We start from the raw sequence: 19022 nt of genomic DNA, 5'->3' as shown, positions 1-19022 counted from the left end.
GAGGTAATATCCCACGTTCTGCTTGATTGATCTTGATGATATTAAGGACAGTATAACCGTACCTAATCCTTGCCCTCACAGCGATTTTGTGTTTCTGTCCGTTCGATTTGGTGTTCTGCACGTTTTTGGCCGTCCGATCTTCGTTCTCTCGCTCGTTGGGCCAGCTGTCCTGGAGGGACGCTGCTCCGGTAGAAAAATCGGCGCATTCTTGTCATCGGGCCTATCCAGCACGGTCCACGGCCCATCTATCGCTCGTCTCTGTCTCTCCCCCGACTAGCTCCTCCCAAACCCTATCCTAATTCCATCGCCGCCACCCCCACGACTCTCTCTCCCTCCCGATCTGCTCCGGCACTGTCCGCTCCCGAGTCTCTCCCTCTACGGCGCCGCTCTCCTTCGCCTTCCCATCGCTCTCCCTCTCTCATGGCGTGGACTAGCAGCGACGACGGGGAAGCCGGTGAAGATCTCCAAGAAGCAGGATGAGGGGGTGGTGCCCAAAAAGTGCGTCCCAAGGAACCCTGCGTGGGGCAGTGCCTCCTCAAGATCTCAACACTCGTCTCACCGACGACAACGCGCCCTGACAAATGGTCTTCATACGGAGGTCCACCTCATGTTGTATATTCGCTCATGGACTTATAGTTGAATCTCGGTAACTGAATTCATGGGGATTAATCTGTTTGCCAGGGAGGTGCTGTAGCACAAGGGGCAGCCGATCAGTGTGATCACAGATGGTGTGGATAAGAATGGGAAGCCACACAAGCTGCAGCCCTATTCCATCCCCACCAGTGAGCTGGGGGACTTTGGGCCTTCTGTACATCCGCCAACTGCCCCACCACAATTGATGACCACGATGCAGGGTGGCTGCGGTGCTCCATATCTTCTCCATGAGGTCTCAGGCTTGGTCATCCTCTAGGTACGATCTTAATTAGTCCTATGTAGTCATATTTGGATGATAGTACTTCACTTGACCACATATGGAATTACTGGATGCTATACAACTAATGGACTCTAGAACTTGACAATGAAATTATGGAATTACTGGATGCTAAACGTAATGAATTTATCCTGCATAAATCCTCGCCTTCCTCTTTTGTTTGTTATGCAGGGAAAAAACAAGTAAAAAAATGATGCCTTCTCAGTTCTCATCGATCTGGTAGCGGCAAGTTCAATTCTGCAGCCTCGACCATTTTGGCTGCTCATCGAATTGTTTCGTGTTACACTGGTGCAAGCCGGAGAAAAGCCTACTCTGGATCCTATTGCAGTTGACATCTTCTTTGCGTTGCTTTCATCGGTGAAAATCCAGAACAAGAAGCACATATATGATGATGCATCACCGGCTGCCTCCACCGCTGTTTTCTCCTTAAACCTGTTTTCTCCACCTTTCCTTGCTGATTCACCAATTTGTAGGGAAATCAGTCTGCCAACTAGACTAGACACTTCAATTGATGTCACATATTGTTGTACAGAACCTACAATTTCTGTACATATAGAAACATCAGATTAGTACTTTTTTGGACACTGATTTCTCTTCTCTAACTGAAGCAAGTCTCTTATATTTACTGAAAGGTAGAACTAACCAGTGATCCTTGACGTGAATTTCACATCGCTACTAAACTCTCTTTATATCTTTAGAATATGATTATCAGGAGATTATCTTCATCACAAATCCAAACAGCTGTTGAGATGCTAATATAATCAAGAAATTATCTGGGTTGACACATAAAAAATATATTAACTCCATCTGTTATCATGGTTGATGTACATGACTATATGCTCTCACCTTTTATGAAAAAACATGGGTTCAAATTATATGTCTGTCTTCCTATAAAGAGAACTTCCATATATGCAAATAATTAACATGTAACCCAGTTAACGAAGTTTTTCTTTTGAAGCTATCAGTCCATAAACTAACAAAATACACATGTAGAATTACCCCTTTTTCCTCCTCTTCGACCACACATCTGCTTGTCTGGATTCTCAACGGCATCAATCACCACATCCCCCGACAACTACGTCCATGGCTGCTTCTTTCCGTATGACCTTCTCCCTGTTGTCCTCCTCCCAAGCCAGCAGTCATGGCATCCCCAAGCAACATAAGCCAGCAGCAACAAGGTAAGGACCCTCACCCCGTTTCCTCTCTACAGTTTGTTTTGCTCAGATTTTGCTTTTCGGTTCTTACTGTTGATGGAGACATGTGTTTATTTATGTTTCGAAATGAGACTCCTAATTACATTTATATCAGAAATTGTTTGTAACCATTTCGCAGTTTTGATTGGTTGCTATGGCAAAGTTGTTAATTATATGTTTTGTTTGCAGCAACCAATCTACAAACTGAGGATTTCATCCCATCGCCCTTTGCTAGGAACCAGGTTTCATTGTATCCACTATATCACCTCGCTTGTTTGTTCATTTCATATTTAAATATGTTATCCAATATGAACAATCCAGTCATTTTGTATGTTGTTTTCTTGCCATTCTATGCTAATATTATTATTTGTTCAAATGCTTATTTTTTTCTCTGAAATGGCATGATCCCCATCAAAACAAACTATGTGAATTGTTAGGTAATTAAGTTCAAACTGTGAGCCGGAGCGCGAGAGATCGCCACCGTTATTGCCTCTACTTGCGCAGCCTACTGCATGACCGCAACCCCTGGTACATACCTATTACCGAATAATACACATGAATGTGAGATTTTCCTACCTTATTTCAATTCAGTTTGAGGTTGCATTTTTTGCTGGTTTGTGAGAATATCTCGAGTCAGATAAGGCATGTCAAAATGGGTGATTAAGGTACTTCTATTTTCAGGATTTTAACAAGGCTGCCTGGTTTGTCACACTTTTAAATGAAAATCAGAAAATGATAATTACAAATGATGGACAAAATCCTTAATTTAATATGTATAGCCTCTTTGTCTGAATTAAGACCAATGCTTACTGATTGAATGGTGTCAACACGTTGGTATCTATCAATTGGCTGTAATGCTGCCCCATTAGATATTCTGAGCTTATTTTTAGCTTGCACATTTTTGTTTCTTTCTTAATTTAAGGCGGCATAGGTTTCCGTGAAAGAGGATCTTACAAATTGGATGCCAATATTTTTTATCAAAAGATTCTTAAATTTCACGTACCAGCAAGTGACTGGTTTGCGATCTTCCACACATTACTTTAGGTATCTCTTTGCCACAAAATTCAGTAAATTTCTTGTGAACTTATTTTGATATTTTGTTGTGTCTTAAAAGCAATTGGCTAATTTTACTCCAGCGTTAGCATGTGGAAGGTATCGTAATTATTACGGGCACATCTACATTCATGCACATACACTGAGCTTTAATCACTTCATGCAATTCTCATTTGATATAGTAAGGACAGTTTTGTAAACGACACTCAATTATGATTCTGATTCGATAGATGATGTTCTCTTACGGATATTAGCAAAAATGTTATGTAGGTAATGTTGTTATTATTGTTTCCTTCATCAACATACACCACGTTATTTACAGAGCAATTATAACTGTCTTATACTTCTCCTTGGGACACTGCTTATGTATTTATTTCTTCAATTGATTTGCCTTACTAATAGTATTTTGTTTGTATTTCGATGTAAGCAATTGTAAGTCGGTTAACATGTAGCACAACTTGAGACATTGTTTCACAACCCACTGGCATTTGATATTGAGCTTACGGCTTTTATTATTGTAGATCGGATGGAATTTTACGACCTCAAATCTGAGCAAGTGCACATTCACGCATCTATCCTGGTGCAATGCAAGAATACTTGACCGTTATAATATGATGATGTAGTGTAATTGTATCACTGGCCAGAACGCATTGAGATTTTCTTGATAATATATTGGAAGTTCTGAAATATTTGTACTGCCTATTTTCTTCTCTCGAGTATTCCTAATGTCTTTCCTCTGTCTTTCCTCAATATTCTATTTTGTAGCTATCGTGATGTGAACCTTTGCGGGAGATGCCACAATCCATATCAATCATCCTAATTCATATCTCTCCTAATTCATATCTCATGCGCTTAATACTGCTTAATACCACAACTCGAATATTAGACGCGAAGGAAAAACTCAAAATATTTCTTTTCTGCCTAAATACCAAAACCTCAAAATATTTCTTTTCTGCCTAAATACCATTATGGAGGAGACAAGCACAATATTTGAAAGCTTTGTAAACAAATGTATACAAGTTACTTTTATTCCTAACAACTAAGAGCCAAAATAGACGGGCGCAGCAACGCGCGCCATCTATGATCTAGTGAGTACGAGATCGTAGAGGCTAAACCCTAGAAGCTAGCCTATGGTATGATTGTCGTTGTCCTACGGACTAAACCCTCCGGTTTATATAGACACCGGAGGGGGCTAGGGTTACACATCGTCGGTTAAAGGGAGGAGATCTACATATCCGTATTGCCAAGCTTGCCTTCCACGCCAAGGAGAGTCCCATCCGGACACGAGACGAAGTCTTCGATCTTGTATCTTCATAGTCCAACAGTCCGGCCAAAGGATATAGTCCGGCTGTCCGGAGACCCCCTAATCCAGGACTCCCTCAGTAGCCCCTGAATAAGGCTTCAATGACGATGAGTCCGGCGCGCAGATTGTTTTCGGCATTGCAAGGCGGGTTCCTCTCCAAATTCTGAATATCTGTTGAGTAGTGTCCGGCTCCCCATAAATGTTGCACTTCTTGGCTTCCGCGCTCAATAAGGGCTATCTTCCACGTGTCGAGCGAATGCGAGGAGCCATGGCATTTTACATTCGCCACCCTAGCCATGTAAGTAAATTGTCTATTAAAGAGACGGGGATTCTTAGATCCAGACCACACCATCCTCCCATGACGAGTATCCATCGGAGCGCGCTCGGAAAAATCCATTCCAACATGGCCGGCCATCGCAGCTCCTCCTCCCGCTCCCGTAGCCCTAAGCCCGGTGATTGGGAGAAGTGTTCCGTCCCGCACAGCCAATTAGTAGAGTTACATACCCAGGGATTTCTCCCTCCAGCGTATATGGTCCCCGTTCGAGCCGGGCTCGCCACATACAATGGCGGGGAGCAAGCGGAGAGCTTCCCCAATCCCTCCAAGGGGGAGCGGGTATGCCTTGTCCCTTATTTACTAAGAGGACTTGGATTTCCAATCCATCCGTTCCTCCGCGGGCTCCTGGAGTTTTATGGCCTCTAGTTGCATAATTTCACCCCCGCTTCCATATTACACATCGCTGGTTATGTTGCCCTTTGTGAGATGTTTCTGGGCTGCGAAGCTCATTTCGAGCTATGGAAAAGGCTATTCTGCCTTGTGCCCCGTACACAGGAGGGGTCAATATATCAAGTGGGCGGAGCCGAAATATGGCGCATCGCCGGGACTGGATACCCGTCCGGTACCCCGAAGAAGGCGTCTGAAGACTGGCCTTCGGAGTGGTTTTACATGGAGGACGTCCCCCTTCCAGATCCTATTCGGATGGTCTTCCCGAGTTTGACAATGCCCCTTTGAAGAAACGCCGAAGCTGGCGCCCACGGAGCCCTCAGGAGGAAGATAACGGAGAAGTGCTTTACCTGATGGGCCGCATAAAAGTGCTGGCTCAATTAGGACTAACAATAATCGAAGTTATGTCCATACGTATAATGCGGGGGGTGCAACCACTTCAATATCGAGGGCACCCCATGTGGCATTTTAACGGGGAAGATGATGCCACCCACTGCGGGCGTAAGGGACCGGACTCAGTTGTTGCTCTAGCAAAAATTCTATCCGATCTGTTCAAGGGAGAGGAAGAGGAGTTCATCCGTATTAAGGCATGGGATGGATTCTCCATGTACAACCCTCCAAGCTGGGTGAGTTGTCACCTTTTACTCCCAACCTTCCCGCATTCTTCGTCATAAATACTCACCTTGCCATTTCATGGCAGGAACTGTGAAAAGTTGTAAGGGAGGTCAACAACCCACCTCCACAACCGGAGGACCCTGACCGGGCCCTCGATCCCGAACTTGAAGAGGATCCGGACATATTTGTGAAGCTGATCGACATGACATTCTATCAATTGAGTTGCGATGATGCCATGGTGGCCATCATAGCCGACTATCCTGGGCTACTCCCTCCATCGCATGTAAGAAAAACCGGAGTCCCAACTTCCGAGAAGGATTCCCTTTTATGCACTTCACCTACCGTACACATATGGTGTTTTACAGGGAAGGCCCTCGGGACGCCATGCCGAACCCGCAGTGACTCGCCAACAAGGGACACCGAAGCCGGGTAGGCCAAAAAGGAAGGCGGTCAAGATTGAGACGCCGACGCAGAGGTATGATACAGAACCTCGCTCCGTGGTTTGTCATCTTTCTTAAAATATAATGACGTCCATGTTTCCTAGTAGGAAAAACGCTCGCTGGACTATATCCGGAGAGGTTGCCGACCACGCCTCCACCAGTCGGGCTGCAGGGCCGGACATAGAGGCGGAAGCTAACACGGGGCGAATGCCGGATGCTCCTCCTATAGAGGATGCGGATAGACTATCTGCTACAAATTCCGAAGTGGAGAGCGCCATGAATCACAGGCGTCGCCGGGCCGTACTCCGTGACACTTGTTTCTCCCAAGAGGCGTTTGATGCCTTTAACTCAGGAGACGCGTACATCCATGCTGCTCAAAACGGTCTTGCCAGAGCCACGGAACATTATGTAAAGGATATACGGGTAGGAAAATCTGACGATTATATATATCAGTAGCCCCTGAGACTTGAAACAGTTGACACAACTGATTTAAGGATCATTATTTGTGCAGGTTCTTACAAAGAAGAATACCCAATTGTCTCAAGAGCTGGAAGAGTGCAAAGCCCAGCTACGGGCCACAGTTGCCGCGTTGAAGGAGTCTGAGAAGGCCCCCTCTGGTAACACTTGTTTCCATTGCAAAGAATGTCAGGTACCAGATAGTATGCGGCATGCATGCAAATCTAACAATAGATGTTGCAAATGACTCCGGAGGCCGTGCTGGAGAATGCGCAACGTGCTAATCGACAGCTAAATGCTGGCGAGCGCGTGCTTACGCGGGTCAGGCAGGAGAAAAATAATCTCTAGGACGCCAATATCCAGCTGGGCTTGGAACTGAAAGATTTCCGAGCCCAGCTTACGGACTCCGTGAAGGAGAATAAGCGGCTTCGACGCAACATTTTCAGTAAGTGCTTGAACGAACTTTTGAAAGAGTTCGGCGAAGAAGCCGACTAACAGAGTTATGTCTGCAGGTATGCTGACGGGTCATCCCACGGAGGAGATGCCTAGGTCTGTGGGTGATCTTCTACCAGAGCTCTCACGACTGCACGAACAAGTTCGGCAGGTGATGCAGGGTATTGCCCAAGCCTTGTGGCCATCCGCCTCCCCGCCAGGAGGCATGGGGGAGCTTATAGAGAAGCTCAAGGGAGCGCGGCGACGCTTCCGATTATGGAAGATATCAGCCTGCCGACAAGGTGCAAAGGAAGCCTGGGCCATGGTGAAGACGCGATATACCAAAGCTGACCCAAACCACATGGCCGAGGTCGGACCTGTGGGGCACGATGGGAAAGAGATCCCCGTTAGTTTGGTGTATGACCAAGTAGAATTAGCCGCAAAGTATTCCCAACAGGACTGTAGGCTAGACAACCTGTTGGATGGTATAGAAGAAGAATTTAGTCAGTCTTAGTGACTATGTACTTTAAGTGACATATATAATGTCCCTAGCCGGATTGTAAATCATTTGTCATGGCAGACCTTTTCGCTTCGACCTCTGGACCCGATAGTCCGGAGTGTATCCGTATACCCGCTCGGTTATGTAAAAACCAGGGTATGCGTGGAAACCAGGCGTATGGGTCATAAGTGCTTGAACATACAAGTACCCAACTAGCTATGTTATATTACATGGATAGTAAGAAACATCTTCCATGGAGAATAGTTCCGTTAAGGGTTCCTTTCCCTGGGTACGCATGCCCTAATGTGCATGTCCGAACTGCGAAAAGAGACGCATGCTATAAACATCTGGGGGCATGTATCAAAATGAACAGGAGTCATCTTTTGTTCACCGGCCGAATATTCCCTTAAGAATGCTAGCTTTCGGCTTCACCCAGTCTGAGGTACACATCCGGCTGACCCGGCAGTAACAATCACAGAGGTGCTCCCCTTATGCCCTAGTCGAATTAACGGGAACGTAGGGCATAAATACAAGAGCCAGGCAACCCATCTTGGCCAAAACTTAAGTCATATCAATGCATATAATGGTGAAAAAAGGTACATGTGGAAGAATAACACATGTGTGGGGCATAAAGCCCAGAAAAATAGTTATATTAAGCTTCTGTATAAGAAGCTCCCAGGTATAATGAGCGCGGTTAGCGCGTCAAGATTGTGTAGTCAAGACACAAGTTAGCCTTTTAAGGCCTTGAGGAGAAGAAAAAAGAAGGGAGAAAGAGAGAAAAGACAGATAACGGATATGCAAAAAATTGACGGGGGTAAGGAGACGAACATAGAGTCTGGCACTAGGCGTAGAATCTTCGGAGTCTGGCTGCGTTCCATGGGTTTGGTTCGAGTCGATTGTCCGATGCATCCCACAGACGGTACGCTCCACCGGTCAGAACCTGGTCAATAATGAAGGGACCTTCCCATTTGGTCTTGAGCTTGTTCTTTTTCTTCTCCGGCAGGCGTAGAACTAGTTCGCCAATGTTATAGGTTTTGGCCCATACTTCTCTGCTTTGATACTTTCGAGCCTGTTGCTGATAGAATGCGGAACGGGCTTTTGCCACGTCGCGCTCCTCCTCTAGGGCGTCCAAACTGTCCTGCCGATCGAGCTCAACCTCTTTTTCTTCGTACATGCGCACTCGAGGTGAGTCATGAATTATGTCGCAAGGCAGAACCGCCTCTACGCCGTACACCATAAAAAATGGTGTGTATCTGATAGTGCGATTCGGCATGGTCCGCAGCCCCCATAGTACGGAGTCGAGCTCCTCTACCCAGTGCGTGTTTGATTCCTTTAAGGACTGCACTAATTTGGGTTTGATGCCGCTCATAATAAGACCATTTTCTCGCTCGACTTGACCGTTAGTTTGCGGGTGATAGACAAAAGCATAATCGAGCTTGATGCCCATGTTCCTGCACCAAAGTTTTACCTCATCGGCTGTAAAGCTCGTGCCGTTGTTAGTGATGATGCTGTGGGGGATGCCATAATGGTGTACAACCCCAGATATGAAGTCTATCACTGGTCTGGATTCAGCCGTTTTAACGGGTTTGGCTTCTACCCATTTGGTGAATTTATCCACCATGACCAGTAAGTATTTTTTTATTACGGGTTCCCCCTTTAAGGGGTCCGACCATATCAAGCCCCCACACCGTAAAGGGCCAAGTAATGGGGATTGTTTGGAGAGCGGTAGGCGGCATATGACTTTGGTTTGCAAAAAGCTGGCAACCGACGCAACGTTGGACCAGATATTGTGCATCTGCTCAGGCTGCCGGCCAATAGAAACCTGTATGGAAGGCCTTGCTTACAAGGGTCCGGGCTGCGGCGTGGTGGCCGCCGAGTCCAGCATGGATTTCTGCCAAAAGCTTCCGCCCTTCCTCTTCGGAGATGCACCTTTGAAGGACTCTGGTAGTGCTTTTCTTATAAAGCTCTCCCTCGTGGACCTTGTAGGCTTTAGATCGCCGCACTATGTAGCGTGCCTCATTTTGGTCCTCACGTAGTTCCTGCCTGGTTAGGTAGGCCAGGAATGGTTCTGTCCATGGGGTGATGACGGCCATTATCACGTGGGCTGAAGGTGTTATTTCGATGGCAGAGCCTCCGATTGTGTCAGAGTGTTCGGTATCTGGTGTTGTGGCCTGGTCCGGACTATTGTTACCGGTGTCCCCTTCCCATACCACGGATGGCTTAAACAGCCTTTCCAAGAAGATGTTAGGTGGGATAGGATCGCGCTTAGAGCCGATACGAGTGAGGATATCCGCCGCCTGATTGTTTTCCCGAGCCACATGGTAGAATTAAAGCCCCTCAAACCGAGCTGACATTTTGAGGAGGTGTTGCGATTTGCCGCCATTTTCAGATCCTTGGCATTGAAGTCTCCATTTATTTGAGATATTGCGAGGTTCGAGTCCCCACGCACCTCCAGGCGTTGAATGCCCATGGAAACTGCCATCCGGAGACCGTGTAATAGGGCCTCATATTCGGCTGCATTGTTGGAGTCTGTGTATAGTATTTGGAGTACGTATTGGACTGTATCTCCGGTGGGGGACGTTAGGACGACGCCAGCCCCCAGACCAGCCAGCATTTTAGAGCCGTCAAAGTGCATGATCCAATTGGAGTACGCGCCGTACTCTTTAGGGAGTTCGGCTTCTGTCCACTCAGTGACGAAATCGGCCAGTACTTGCGACTTAATGGCTCGCCGTGGTCTATATGTTATGTCGAACAGGAGGAGCTCGATAGCCCATTTGGCAATCCGGCCCGTGGCATCACGGTTGTTTATTATGTCATTGAGTGGTACTTCTGAGGCCACCGTAATTGAACACTCTTGAAAGTAGTGTCATAATTTTCGGGATGCCATGAATATCGCGTGTGCTATCTTTTGATAATGTGGGTACCGTGATTTGCATGGAGTGAGAACAGTGGATACATAATATACCGGCTTTTGAAGCGGGAATTTATGTCCGTCCATCTCTCGTTCGACGACGAGCACTGCGCTTACAACTTGGTGAGTTGCCGCTATATATAACAACATTGGTTCGCCGACATTTGGCGCGGCCAAGATTGGGTTGGTGGCCAGGATGGCTTTTATTTCTTCCAATCCTGTCGTGGCTGCGTCCGTCCACTCGAAGTGTTCGGTGCGCCGAAGAAGGCGATAAAGGGGGAGTGCCTTTTCTCCTAATCGGGAGATAAAGCGGCTTAAGGCCGCCACACATCCAGTTAACTTCTGAATTTGCTTGAGGTCAGTTGGGATAGCCAACTATGATAGAGCTCGGATTTTAGCCAGATTTGCTTCAATTCCTCTACTGGAGACGATGAAGCCCAGGAGCTTTCCGGTGGGTACGCCGAAGACGCATTTTTCCGGATTGAGCTTAATGTCGTATGTTCGGATATTGTCGAACGTGAGCCTCAAGTCGTCTATTAAGGAGTCAACATGTCTGGTTTTAACGACCACATCGTCTACGTATGCCTCCACTATTTTGCCGATATGCTTTTCTAGACATGTCTGAATCATGCGCTGATACGTTGCGCCGGCGTTTTTGAGCCCGAAGGGCATTGTGTTAAAACAAAAGGGGCCATATGGAGTGACAAAAGCCGTTGTGGCTTGATCGGACTCCGCCATCTTAATTTGGTGGTAACCGGAGTATGCGTCAAGGAAGCACAATGAGCCGTGTCCTGTGGTAGCGTTGATAATTTGATCGATGCGAGGGAGGGGGAAGTGATCCTTTGGGCAAGCCTTATTAAGGTCCTTGAAGTCGATGCATAGGCGCCAAGATTTGTCCTTCTTTGGTACCATCACCAGGTTTGCTAGCCAGTCTGGATGTTTTATTTCTCTAATGAATCCGGCCTCCAGTAACTTGGCTAGCTCCTCTCCCATGGCTTGTCGCTTAGGTTTAGAGAAACGCCGAAGAGTCTGCTTGACCGGCTTGAATCCTTTTAGAATGTTAATGCTATGCTCGGCCAACCTGCGTGGGATTCTTGGCATGTTTGAAGGATTCCAGGCGAATATGTCCCAATTCTCACGCAGGAACTCCCATAGTGCGGCGTCTACAGTAGGGCTGTGCCCCGATGGATGCTGTTTTTGTGGGGTCCGTTGGATGGACTTGGAATTTGACTATTTCATCCGCTGGTTTAAAAGAGGTGGACTTGGATCTTTTGTTGAGTATCACGCGTACCTGTCCACTGTGGAGCGCAACACAGTTAATTCCTCCGCCACAAGGGCTTCGAATAATGCCTCGAGGGCCAGTGCGGCTGTCTTGTTTTCGGCGCGGAGTGCTATGTCCGGATCACTAGCTAGAGTGATAATTCCATTGGGCCCGGGCATTTTGAGCTTCATGTACCCGTAATGGGGTATGGCTTGGAAGATCGTGAATGCCTCACGCCCTAGAAGGGCGTGGTATCCGCTACTGAACGGGGCCACTTGGAATGTAATTTCTTCGGACCTGTAATTCTCCGGAGTGCCGAATACCACATCTAGTGTGATTTTCCCAGCGCAGCGTGCCTCCCGACTGGGGATGATTCCTCGGAAGGTCGTGCTGCTTTGATCGATACGGCTTCTATCTATTTCCATTTTTTGAAGAGTCTCCTCATAAATGAGCTTTAGTTCGCTGCCGCCGTCCATGAGCACTTTGGTAGCCGAAAGCCATCCACAATTGGACTGAGGACCAAGGCGGCTGGTGCTCGGGCTGTTCGAGATTTAGGTTCGTCACTGGCATTGAAGGTGATAACCGTGTCGCTCCATGGATTTATTACTGCCACGTGTCAGACTTCGGCAAGGCTGCAGAGTGCTTGCTTACGCCTATTATTTGAGGTGAAGGTCTCGAAGACCGTCAATACTATATTGTTATCCATGGGATGGTGCTCTGCGGTGTTTTGAATGAGGAGATCCTCACCGCTCTTGGCTACCTGCCGGAGTACCCAACATGCTCTAAGGCTGTGTGTTGGTATGGTACCCGCTGTACTATGAATTATGCAGGGCCCGTTAAGCCATCCGTCCAATACGGTTCCACACCCTGTAGTGGGCTTTTGCTTCTTTGTAATTGAGTCGGACGACTTATGAGAGTGCACCCTTTTAGTTCAGACTGGGGGTTTTGTCAGAGCCGGATTATCCCAAAATTTTGTTTGGGTTTTCTAGGCGCTTTCCATCGCACAATACTTACGTACTATGGCCGCCAAGTCAGCGAAGTGTTCTATGTCACGGCGACTTGTGGCGTTGAGGATTCCCTTGTCCGTGCAATTGTTGCAAAAGAACGAAATTGCGTCTTCCTCGCGACAGTCCTTGACCTTGTTCATTACAAGGAGGAATCTGGCCCAAGAGTGATGTACTGTCTCTTGGGGCTCTTGCCTAATGTGGGAAAGATCGTTTATATCTGGGTGGGTGGGTGGATTTAAGTCCAGACCTTGACCCAATCTGAGACCCAGGGGCGGGGGAGCTTCCGATCTAGGAAGTTCGGGCTCTAGGATGTTGCCCCGCAGGTTCGGCATACTGCCTGATTCTAGGTTCAGGGTTAGGGTGATGTCCTCCCGTGGACGGGTATCCGGCTCGGAGAGCTCGGGAATCCGGACATAGTTCGTCCTCAGGATAGAGGAAGATTCACCGCATTGCTCCTCTACCACCGCTATCTGATGGGTGACCGGCGGAGAGTTAATCTCCCTTTGGTCGGGTTTAAGCCCAATCCGATCATAGTCCGTAGCGACTCCCAGAGCGGCGATGCGATCCAAGAGCTCGTTCAAAGAGGAGAGCTCCATTGGATCCATCTTCTTAGTGAATTTCGAGCCGATGTGGAGGCTATTTTCGATGACCCGAGAAGTCATCATTAGCGCAGCGGCCGAGCGGGCGGTCATGACGAAGCCGCCTAGTCGGAGAGTTTGGCCTACAGCGAGGGCTCCCCCAGAGGTGATGTTGTTCTTGACAACGAGACGAGCCATCCCTCCCTATGATGACAACACAGTGGAACTCTCAATGAAAGCACCAATGTCGGTGTCAAAACTGGCGGATCTCGGGTAGGGGGTCCCGAACTGTGCGTCTAAGGCGGATGGTAATAGGAGGCGGGGGACACGATGTTTACCCAGGTTCGGGCCCTCTTGATGGAGGTAATACCCTACGTCCTTCTTGATTGATCTTGATGATATGAGTATTACAAGAGTTGATCTACCACGAGATCGTAGAGGCTAAACCCTAGAAGCTAGCCTATGGTATGATTGTTGTTGTCCTACGGACTAAACCCTCCGGTTTATATAGAGGGGCTAGGGTTACACAGAGTCGGTTACAAGGGAGGAGATCTACATATCCATATTTCCAAGCTTGCCTTCCACGCCAAGGAGAGTCCCATCCAGACACGGGACGAAGTCTTCGATCTTGTATCTTCATAGTCCAACAGTCCGGCCAAAGGATATAGTCCGGTTGTCCGGAGACCCCCTAATCCAGGACTCCCTCAGTTTGGGACATATGTGGATATGGGAAAGTAGTTGAGGGTTTTTGGAGCATATCACTAAGCATTTTGAGCAAGCAACTCATTAAGCAACACCTCACCCCTTTTAATAGTATTGGCTTTCCTATGGACTCAATGTGATCTTGGAGCACTAAAAGTAAACTGTAGAGTCTTGTGCTTTGAGCTTGAGCCAATCTTTTGTCTTCATCATCTTGAAGGGGTCCCACATCCTCTAGTCCATGCCACTCCACTGTTGCATTTATCTGAAACATACTAGATGAAAGCATTAGTCCAACAAGAGATATGTTGACATCAATTACCAAAATCACCCAGGGAGCACTTGTGCTTTCAATCTCCCCCTTTTTGGTAATTTATGACAACATACATCAAAGCTTTAGACAAAGATATAGAGAATAACAATTAAAGCTTTGGAAAGACATGTAACATGCATAGGCTCCCCCTATACGTATGCAACCATGTAAATATGGAATATAAGAACATGTGAATGCATAGCATGACAGAGTAAGCAATGTGTTACATGTATCTTGGCTATATGCATCAGAGCAAAAGATGTAAATATAGGAAATGTACCTACATGCTCATGAGTCTTTCTTGCAAACAATATGTACATTAGCAAGAAGTCCTCATGCACATGAGTGTGATGCATATACTTAACTTGTGGTCTTGAGTTGGCTTAGGAGGAAATGAACCTGAGCAAACAAGGTTAGATAACACAGATACGTCTACAGCCAGAGCAAACAAAAGAAACCACAAGAGTACCAAGACCGGGATGACATGTAATGAGTGAGTACTGAGTACTCTATTTGATATAGACATGTCCCCAAAAGGTGAAGATATGCAATGAATTGAATTCACAGATTTCCTTCCCTAGCAGTCTTTCTCCCCCTGAATCTTGTATTGGATAATGGGAGAACATAGGGAAACAAAATCAGAGCAAAAACAGATCATAAATATAACATAGACATGTCTTTCCCCTCTTAAAGACATGTAACTTCTCTCCTCTTGAATACCAAGCATCTGGGGGCCTTTGATGTGATTACCTCTCTCTCCCTTTTTCTCTTTCTCCCCCTATTTCTTTTTCTCCCCCCTTTGAAGAGAATAAGCTTTGATGTGATCTCTCTCCCCCTTTGACATCAATTTCCGAGAAGGGATCTTCTGGAGTGTGAGTCAAATAGGTTTGGTCCTTGAGTCACAGAGCAAAGCAGCATATAGATTCTGATGCTAATAGAGGACAAGAATCATCGAGTGGAGCTGGAATAAAACTATAAGAACAAATGGCAAATTGTCTTCTCTGTGGTGAAATCGGTGATACCGAGTTGTAATCTTCGGTGGCACCGAGTTGGTTCGGTGTGACCGAACGCAACAGATCAGTATGACCGAGTCCAACACAGAGAGAACACTTGTCACCTCAGCTCACTAGGCAAATAAGATCTCACAAGGATTTGCAAGGAATTAACTGAAAGATTTTCAAGGAATTGGATGCAGGGAAATGCAGGACTCCAATCAAAGAAAAGAAAATCTAGATGAAGTATGCAAAAACTCAAGAAAACACTGGAGATCTTCATCTAGAATTGGGCGGTGACAAAGTCACCTATGTTAGAGTACATTAACTGAGGAGTCAAGTGAGAACACTTGATCGTAAGTCATACTCATTGTTTAAGCTCAAAATGGGGTTACCATTTTTCCTTTAAGCATTTGATGTATTCACATCTTGTTGAGTTGCTTTGACCTATGACTTGAGGTAAAGCTTCTCTAAGATGGAATGACATACCTTGGGTGGTGGTGTTGATCTTGATCATGTAGTTGAACTTGCGTGGGGTGCTCAAAGTTTATGTAGCGCAAGTATGGTTGGGAGCACCACTTGGAGTTGAGTTCATGTACCTACATGGGTTAGTTTTGCAAGGAAGAGCACTTGTGTATCCAAAATGACAATCATGAAATTTGATACATAGAATTTGTCAAAGGATATGTTGAAGGGTTTCATGCTTCCTTGTTTTCAACCACCATAGAGTAGAGACTTGGTGATGTAGAGATTGCTCAAGATGTGAGTGAGTTGCAATCTCATAGATTTAGATTCATCCAAGTACCTACAAAGGTTAGATATCATGCAAGGGTGCAAATATATCCAAGATATATGATCATCATCACAAGAGAAAAGTCAAGGATTAGTCATAGGCCTATGCCTTGCATGTATCGTAACGGAGTTTCTACTCCAAGTTTAAAGCATCAACAATGTTCAATTCACCTCTCAAACGGCAAAAGACTTTCTCATCAAGCGGTTTGGTGAATATATCCGCCAATTGCTTATCGGTACGAACATGTTTAAGATCAATGTCCCCTTTAGCAACATGATCTCGAAAGAAATGGTGACGAACTTCAATATGCTTAGTTCGAGAATGTTGCACAGGATTGTGAGCAATCTTAATATCACTCTCATTGTCACAAAGCAATGGAACATGTTTCACATTGATCCCATAATCTTTAAGAGTTTGGGTCATCCAAAGTAATTGAGCACAACATGAACCGGCGGCAATGTATTTCGCTTTGGCGGTGGATAAGCATACCGAGTTTGGTTTCTTGGAAGACCAAGACATAAGATATCTACCAAGAAATTGACAAGTACCCGAAGTGGACTTTCTATCAACCTTGTCTCCGGCATAGTCCGAGTCAGAATAGCCAACAAGATCGAAAGAGGACCTCTTAGGATACCAAATGCCAAAATTTGGTGTATGTATTAAGTATCTCACTATCCTTTTCACAACTTTAAGATGACACTCTTTGGGGGCCGCTTGATATTGTGCACACATGCACACACTTAGCATAATATCGGGACGAGAGGCACATAGATATAACAATGATCCAATCATAGAGCAATAAACCTTTTGATCAACCGGTTTACCATCCTTAGTCAAATCAAGATGTCCACTAGTAGGCATGGGAGTTTTCATACCTTTGCTTTCTTGCATGTTGAACTTCTTGAATAAGTCCTTGGTGTACTTTGTTTGAGAGACAAAGGTGCCTTCCTTAGTTTGCTTGATTTGCAAACCAAGAAAGAACTTGATTTCACTCATCATAAACATCTCAAACTTCTCCGACATTAGTTTTCCAAACTTCTCACTAAAATGAGGGTTAGTTGAGCCAAATATGATATCATCAACATAAATTTGGCATACAAATAATTCACCATTTACCCTTTTAGTAAAAAGAGTAGAATCTATCTTTCCAATCTCAAAACCTTTTTCAATAAGGAACTTGGTCAAGCATTTATACCATGCTCTAGGAGCTTGTTTAAGACCATAAAGAGCTTTGTGAAGTTTGTAAACATGATCAGGTTTCTTAGGATTGATGAAGCCAGGAGGTTGCTTAACATAAACCTCCTCCTCAATTTCACCATTTAGAAAAGCACTCTTAATGTCCATTTGGTATAAAGTGATATCATGGTGATTAGCATAGGAAAGCAATATGCGGATGGACTCAAGTCTAGCAACGGGGGCATATGTCTCACCGTAGTCCATACCTTCGACTTGAGTGTAGCCTTGGGCGACGAGACGAGCTTTGTTGCGGACGACTTGAACATCTTCGTCTTGCTTGTTGCGAAACACCCATTTGGTACCAATGATGTTGTGGTTGTTGTCGGGCTTCTCGACCAATGTCCACACTTGGTTTCTCTCAAAGTTTTATAGCTCTTCATGCATGGCGTTTATCCAATCCGAATCTTCCAATGCTTCTTCAACCTTCATAGGTTCAATGCTAGAGACGAATGAATAATGTTCACAAAAATTAGCCAAACGAGATTTAGAGCGAGTGATTCTCCCGGTTTGGATATCATTGTAGATTTGCTCGATGGGATGGTCTCTAGCGACTCTTGCTCGAACTCGTGAGAGCTTTTGTTTTGCTTGGGGTGGAACATCTTCTTCATCATCTTCTTCTTGTCCTTCTTCATTATTGGCGTCGTTGTTCCCTTGTCGTGGTGGAGAAGGAGGTTGATGAGGTTCATCTTGGTGTACTTCCTCGTTTTCTTCATCTTGGTGTGTCCCACTCGTGGATGCTTCCGTATCAACTCTTGGTTCACCTTGTCGTGAGGTAGAAGCTTCCACTTGGACGGACGAGGTACTCTCCTTCACCTCCGTTGGACGGATCTTGCCAATAGACAAGTCTTGGATTGCTTTCGAAGGATCTTTATCTCCTACATCAATTGGAAATTGCTCTACTTGTGAGCCGTTAGATTCATCAAACTTAACATCTACCGTTTCTTCAACCTTTCGGGTGAAATTGTTGTAGACATGGTAAGTGTGAGAGTTTGAGCCATAACCAAGTAGGAAACCTTTGTGAATTTTAGGAGCAAATTTAGAAGGACGATGCTTATCAAGAATGTAACACTTTGAGCCAAATACTCGAAAGTATCCAACTTGGGGTTTGTTACCGGTGAGAAGTTCATATGCCGTCTTGCCGAGGCTTGTGAAGATACAAGCGATTTGTTGCATGACAAGCTGTCTCAACAGATTCCGCCCAAAAGTGCTTTGGAGTCTTTTACTCATCAATCATCGTCCTCGCCATCTCAATAAGAGTTCGGTTCTTCCTCTCAACAAATCCATTTTGTTGAGGCGTGTACGTAGCCGAGAACTCATGTGAAATCCCTTCTTCGTCAAGAAAGGTATCCACATTTGCGTTCTTGAACTCCATTCCGTTGTCGCTGCGAACCTTCTTGATCTTCACTTCAAATTGATTTTGGGCCTTCCTAGCAAAATTCTTGAAGATCTTTAGGACCTATGATTTATCATCAAGAAAGAACACCCACGTTAATCTTGAAAAATCATCAACTATAACTAGACCGAATGAGTTACCACCGAGACTCTTATAGGCATTGAGACCAAAAAGATCCATATGAAGTAGCTCGAGC

At 45.7% G+C, this 19022-nt stretch overlaps 1 long non-coding RNA gene across 1 annotated transcript; it reads left to right on the top strand.

Annotated features, from left to right (window-relative positions):
• The first annotated feature begins 240 nt into the window (after positions 1-240).
• LOC119316571 lies at positions 241-3866 on the top strand. Its single transcript, XR_005153074.1, has 5 exons — positions 241-598; positions 682-910; positions 1103-2109; positions 2314-2652; positions 3699-3866. It is a non-coding gene; the product is annotated as an uncharacterized LOC119316571 (long non-coding RNA).
• Positions 3867-19022: the final 15156 nt, after the last annotated feature.

Source organism: Triticum dicoccoides, chromosome 6A (genome assembly GCF_002162155.2).
Source record: "Triticum dicoccoides isolate Atlit2015 ecotype Zavitan chromosome 6A, WEW_v2.0, whole genome shotgun sequence".
Taxonomy (NCBI): domain Eukaryota; kingdom Viridiplantae; phylum Streptophyta; class Magnoliopsida; order Poales; family Poaceae; genus Triticum; species Triticum dicoccoides.
The sequence above is the reverse complement of the archived record's forward strand: the minus strand, read 5'-3'. Positions and strand labels throughout refer to the sequence as shown.